The following is a 7,099-nucleotide window of genomic DNA, read 5'->3' on the forward strand; positions in this document are numbered from 1 at the left end:
GGCCTTTGATTGAGGTTTTGGAAGACCATTTGTGGTCGGATTTTAGAACTTTTTATATGTACGAACTCTGGGGACATAAGGAATCTAATGATGTTAATTTTATCGAATTTCGAGACGTGGGCTCGGGGGTCGGGTTTTGGTAATTTTGGGAATTGTGATGTTTTTCGATTATTTTCGAGTGGGCTTCGTCCCTTTAGTATAAATTAATGGTTACGTTCTGATTTTGGTAGATTCGGAGCATCCCGAGATCGATTCGAAGGGCAAAGGCATTGCGAGCTAGATTTCGGGGCGAATTGAGGTGAGTAATGATTTTAAATGTTGTCCTGAGGGTATGAAACCCCGGATTACACAGCGTTCGGCTATGTTGAGGTGGCACACACGCTCGATGACGAGCGTGGGGTCGTGCACCGTTGGAGATTGTGACTTAGTCCATCCCGAAAGATCATTTTACTGCGTATTTGATGGCTAATTATTTGATATTATTATATTTTGGGCTAAATGACATATTTGGGCTTCGTGCCAACTGTTTGGACCCTAAGGGGATCTTTACTGATATTTTCCTCACCGCTTGATTTCATACTTGTGCTCAGTCATGCCATATTTTACTATTTTCAAAACTCAGCCATGTTACTCTGTTTTAAACACTTTAAATGATATTTTAAAAGATATTTTGTGCTGAGCTTCATGTTTTACAGTTGCCCGAGGGGCTTATGAGATCATGACTGAGTAAGGCCAAGGGCCTGTATTGTGAGGTTACTTTTGGGTCGGGCTGCACGCCGCAGTAGTGATATACTGATTATGATAATGAGGAGGAGGGCCCGAGATTGTACGCCACGAGGTGGCTTGAGATTCATATGAGACCGAGAGCCTGTTTATGATGCCACGAGATGACTTGATATTGCGCTTGGGCCGTAAGGGGCCCCTCCCGGAGTCTGTACACCCCCAGCGAGCGCGGGTACCAATTGTGATATGAGATGTAGCCCGAGGGGCTGGTATTGTTCTGTGATATTGCCCGAGGGGCTGATTCTGTTGTTACTGTGCCCGAGGGGCAGTTATTATGTGTTTACCTTTTTAGTTGTTTTTCCCGTATATTGTTTAACTGTTTAAAGGATGATTATGAGATTTCACTGCTTAATTATATTCACTGATTTTATTATGCCTCTTTTAGCTTAATGTTGTGCCTTGTGTGATTTTATATCGCTCAGTCTTCATTTATTTTTATTACTCACTGAGTTGGAGTACTCACTTTACTCCCTGTACCCCTGTGTGCAGATTCGGGCGCTACAGGTCCTGCTCTTGAGGGTTGATAGTTCCAGCAGGTCTTCGGAGATTTACTAGGCAGCTGCTTGGCAATTCGCAACCCAGTGCATCTCCCTCTATCTTAGTTCTTTTTGATTCAGTTATGTAGTAGTGGATTAGACTTCAGATTTCTAGTATTGTTTTAGATGCTCACGACTGGTGACATCCCGATGTCGGGCTGTGTTGGTTATTAATTCCGCAACTTTTACTGTTATTTTGGGATTTCATTTCTATTAAAGACTTGGTATTTATTATTTAAACTGCTTAAAGTGAATTGGAAGTGTGTTGGCTGGCCTTGTCTTCACGAGAGGCGCCATCACGACCAGGTTTGGGTTTAGAATCGTGACAAGTTGGTATCAGAGCCTAGGTTACATAGGTCTCACGAGTCATGAGCATGTTTAGTAGAGTCTCGCGGATCGGTACGGAGACGTCTGTATTTATCCTCGAAAGGCTGGAGAACCTTTAGGAAAATCGCATATTCTTGAAATTCTTGTCGTGCGAACTTGTTGATCCGAGTACTAAACTTCTGTTATTCTATTCTCTCACAGATGGTGAGGACACGCGCTACCGGTCAGGATGGACGACCACCAGTACCACCAGCTGGAGCCACTAGAGGCCAAGACGTGGTCGAGGCTGTGGTAGGGGCAGAGGTGCAGCCCCCACAGCAGCTGGGACAGCACCTACTGATCCACCAGCCGCCCCAGTTCAGGAGCAGCTCCCAGTTGTGGACACTCCAGCAGCACCAGCTCAAGCACCAGCTGTGCCCATTGTGATTCCGGGTCTTCAGGAGACTTTGGCCCAGATATTGACAGTATGTACTAGTCTGGCTCAGGCGGTCGCGGTTTCTACTGCCGCAGCCACTTTTCTGGCATGGGGAGGCTCTCAGACTCCCGCCACCCGCACACCCGATCCGGTGGTTCAGGGAGTGTAGACATGTGATTTTTGACCCTCCCCAAGATTTTTTATATTTTAGCACGTAAATATTTAATCTAGGCCTAATATCGCTATTTTAATTAATTTTGACTCTTTTAGTTTAATTTATTACAAGAAAATGAAAATTACAAAAAAAAAAAATTTGTTTAATATTTTGTAGTCATTTTTAATCTTGAAAAATACCAAAAAAATAGTTTTGTTTTAATGGTCAGTCTTATTTTAACAGTTATTTTACTTAAGTTGGACTAATTAATAAATATAATTGTATTTTAATCTCGTTCGCGGGGAAAGAATAAAGCTTGGTCTCGAGCAACCCATTTTTAGGCCTAATTTTTAGACCTAGTCCATAATTACCAAGCCCATAATTCCTAGACCCATACCCCTAGCCTAATCCCTACCCCTATATAATAGTACCTACACCTAAAATATAGACCTACACCCAAAACACTGAATCTGCCGTTTATCTTCTAAGAATCAAAGAAAAGCCAAAAATGGCAAAGGACCAAAAACCTTGAAGCCTAAGTCTGGAGAGGAGCAGCTGATCTAACACTCAACAATCAGCCGCAATACAAAATAGAAATCAGTCGAAAATAGAACAAAAGAAAAACAAAGGGGAGCTAACGCCTAAGACCAAAAACACTGAAAATCAATCAACACCTACAATTTGGAGAAAAGTTGACAGCCGCAGACATGAGCTGACAGCAGCAGTAACGGTTTAGCCCCCCTCTTCTGATTTCTGATTTTTAAAATCATGGAACTCGATCAAATTTGAGGGTGGTCGGAGTTCGATCGAGTCCGAGGTTGTCGTTAAGTTGTTGTCCAGTTTCTCCGGTCAAAATGGCGTCCGATCTGGGTCGAGTCGTTTGTCATCTTTGTTTTGGTGTTGTAGCAGAGGTTTATTTTGAATGAAAGTTCAGAAGGTTTTCTTCGCCGAAGTCTGCAATTCGCGTCCGATTTAGTTCGCGATTTGGGTGTATCACTGTTTCCATTTTCTACTACTTTATTAAAAAGGAGTTTCAACTAAACAGGTTCATACCCACTTTCTCTTCTTAATTCGAGCTACATTTTATGTCTGATTGTGTGTTCTGGTTGAATTATTTGCTGAAATCGTTATAATATGAGACTTGTTAATAGAGAAGAACACCCGTTTAAAACAACTGATGCATGCAGATTGGGATTTGCTTGGGAAGAAGCTTTAGTTAATTTCTCAATATTCCAGTTGTAATTTGGTAGAAACAAAGAGCAATAAACATGGGATACTGATTCTTTGGTATCGACTTGGAATAAAATATTACAGCAAAAGCATAGAAAATTGAAGTAATTGCAAGGGATGACTTTGATTTGTTATGGTTATGTCATTTTTGGTGCGGAAGTTATGGTTATGGCCCTCGCAAAGTGGAAAATGCGTAGTTGCTTTAGGCGCGCTATTTTTAAAAATTACCTTCCTAAACTCGGGTGTGCATTTCATGTGACCCAAATCCAAATCTCACAACGTCAAATAAAATGTGTCTCGGACTGCGGGTGCATTTCATGTGGCGTGGTCCAAAGATGCGTTTTAGATGACGTTGAAATCTTCCTTAAAATAATTAAAAGCGGTTAATAATTTAAAATTGTACCATACGCTAAAACATGTATTAAAATCTGATAATAGGCCAATTATAATAGTTAAGCGACCGTGGTAGAACCACGGAATCCGGGGGTGCCTAACACCTTCCCTCAGGTTAACAGAATTCCTTATTCAGAATTTCTGGTTCGCTGACCTCAAATGGAAAGTAGAATTTTCCTCGATTTGGGATTTTAAAATAAACCGGTGACTTGGGACACCAGAAAACAAACTATCCCGAGTGGCGACTCTGAATTAAATAAATAATCTCATTTCGAATAATGTCACTTAAAGCGGAAAAACTCCCTTATATATCCCTCGGGGTGTAAATAAAAGGAGGTGTGACAGCTCTGGCGACTCTGCTGGGGATACAAACCCAGAACTTCGGTTCAGGGTTTAAGAATTCGAGCTTAGAATAACTGTTATAGTTAGCTTGTTTTATCTGATTTTTACATGTTGAGCCTAATGTGCTAAATGCTGCTTTTACCGCTTTGATATTGTTTGGATTGTATATAAATTTCTACGAAACCCTCTTCTCTCTGAGTCTTCTAAATCATCTGGGAAGTGTGCACCTCGTGTGACTTCTTTTCTGTCTAGAGTATTATCCCATATTAGAACAAGGTTCAGATAAGTTGCAAAGCCGGTAAAGCTTCTGTATTTCCGGTACGCTGCCCCCCCCCCCAAGCTCGAGTTGCCCGCTCGGGTAAGCCAGGTCTAGAACAATAAACCCAGGTTTTAAACCTAGTATAACAAAACCTCATGCCGGATCCCTAGTAGGAACGTTTGTTTGCATCACGTGCATTTGACTCAAGAGACTCAACACAGGGGTTGGGTCTGTCTAGGACAGGTGTACCAGAAATGAAAAGACCATCCTGATGCATCCTACTTGCTACTTGTGCATTTATTTGCTTCGGATTCGCATGTTGACCGGCTTCTAGGAAGAAAAGGAAAAAAAAAGGAGAGGTAGATATTTAGAAAATTCTGAAACTCTGAAAAAAAGAAAAGTCATTTCAAAATGAGCTAAAATTTTCAAGTGCCATGTTTCCCCTGTTCCGTTAAATCTGACCGAACTACGCGGGTCTGATTCTCACCGGATGTGAGATACGTAGGCAAACCTCATCGGTTCCGACCCCAATTTTTACAAATCCAAAAATATTTTCCTTAAGTTCCTTCTTTAGAAATCTTTCCTTAGAAAATTCAAAAAAAAAAAAGTTTTTTAAACTCAAAAATGGTTTCCTTCTTTCTAATGTCTTTCATACGAAAAAAGAAAAATCAATAAAAATCAAAATCCAAAAACATGGGTTTCCTTCATTTTGAAGTATTTTTCGAAAAAAAAATCAGAAACAAAAATCCAAAAAAAATACTCCTTAGATGTCTTTCTTTTATAAATGTCTATAAAAAAAATTTGAAAAAAATTGAAGTCCAAAAAATATTTTTGCTTTTCCTTAGAAGTACTTTTGTAAATAAATAAAAGCTCAGAAATTCAAAACATTTTTCTTAAAAAAAGAATCCCTCTTGCGAAAATTAAGAGGTTACATCAAAAATCCAAAAATATTTTCTTTCTTCCTTAGAAAAAGAGAAAACAAATGAAAATTCAAACAAAAAAAAATATTTTCTTTTTACTTTTGAAATTCCCAAAGTTCCAATCAAAAGAAAAGGAATTTTTAGAAGTCTTTCTTTCAAAAATAAAATCAAAATCAAAATCAAAAATCCAAAAAAATTTCCCTTTCTTCTTTTAAAGCATTTTTTAGAAAATTCCAAAAGAAAAAAAAAATCAAAAAATCAAAAATATTTTCTTTTGCCTTAAAGCTTCATGGTCTGAGTTTGATAAAAAAAAAGAGTTAGTTTACTCAATTTCCAATCTTCCCGAACTACGCATGATCTGATTCATGCGGGGTCATGATACGTAGGCGATCCCCATCGGATTCGATCATAGCCATAGAATTAATTAAGTGAAAAATAAACTGAAAAAAAAAGAGGAAAAAAAAAACAAATAGAGTGAAAAAAAAAGAGAGAGCGACAAAAAATAAAAGAGTGACAAAAACAAAAAAAGAAAAAAGAAAAAAGAGTGCCAAAAATAAAAGAGCGGCAAAAAACAAGATGAAAAATCAAGTGTGATTAAAGAAAGGCAGAGATAAAAGAAAGAGTTACAGAGTGAAAAGGGCTAGTTAAGGCCGGGATGAAACATGCAACCGTTCAAACACATGGTAGAAACACTTAACTGTTTAGGTGCATTGCATCCAAACGTGCGATTTCCTATTTGTTAAGCGTCTCAAAACTAACAAGGTTGTTGGATGTGCAAACTAGCCAGGTTTTGGTGGTTGGTTTTGTTGGTAGTCTAGCCTCCCCTCCTTCACAAGATCCAAGGGCACAGATGGCCTCCGCAAAGCAATCTACCAATCATCGGTTCTGAGGATAGCCCGACATCGGCTATTCTACAACTAGAATCAGCAGCTGTTGAAGAAAATAAGATGTTGCGTCTCCGCATATGGAAAATGTGGGACGCCTGGTCTAATGGTAGGGAACCGCCAAGTGTTATCCCCGGATTCCCTGAATTGATTCCCAGGTCAGGTGAGGTTACCAATGTCCCTGTGCCCAACCCGCTCATCCCATGCGGGCACCCTCCAATGCCCTCCAAGGATCCTGACATGCCTTCTGTGGTTCGCCCCCAGGCACCGGCTTCAAGGGCACAGCCTCCAATGTTAACCCTTCAGGGTCCACAGCTTCAATCAGATATAACATATGTGACTCCGTGCTCTTTCACTCAACTTCCGCAGTATGATCTCTCAGTGGAGCAAGAAAGGTTGTTAAAAATCCCGAGCAAGAGGAAATTGCTCGGAAGATGAAGAGCCTGGAACAAAGCCTGAAAAACATGCAAGGTCTAAGTGGCCAAAAGAGTGTCTCATACTCTGACCTCTGTATGTTTTCCCATGTCCACTTGCCAGCTGGCTTCAAGATGCCAAAATTTGAAAAGTACAACGGGCACGGTGACCCGATCGCTCATCTGAAATGATATTGTAACCAGTTGAGGGGTGCTGGTGGAAAAGAGGAGCTACTAATGGCCTATTTTGGGGAAAGCCTCACCGGAATCGCTTCTGAGTGGTATACAAATCAAGAAATTACTCGCTGGCATGTGTGGGATGATATGGCTTGAGATTTTGTCCGCCAGTTCCAATATAATGTGGACATTGCTCCCGACAGAAACTCCTTGTCCAATTTGAAAAGAACAGCGAAAGCTTCGCGAGTATGCTATCAAATGGCGTG

This window comes from Nicotiana attenuata, unplaced genomic scaffold, assembly GCF_001879085.1.
Source record: "Nicotiana attenuata strain UT unplaced genomic scaffold, NIATTr2, whole genome shotgun sequence".
In the NCBI taxonomy this organism is placed as follows: Eukaryota; Viridiplantae; Streptophyta; class Magnoliopsida; order Solanales; family Solanaceae; genus Nicotiana; species Nicotiana attenuata.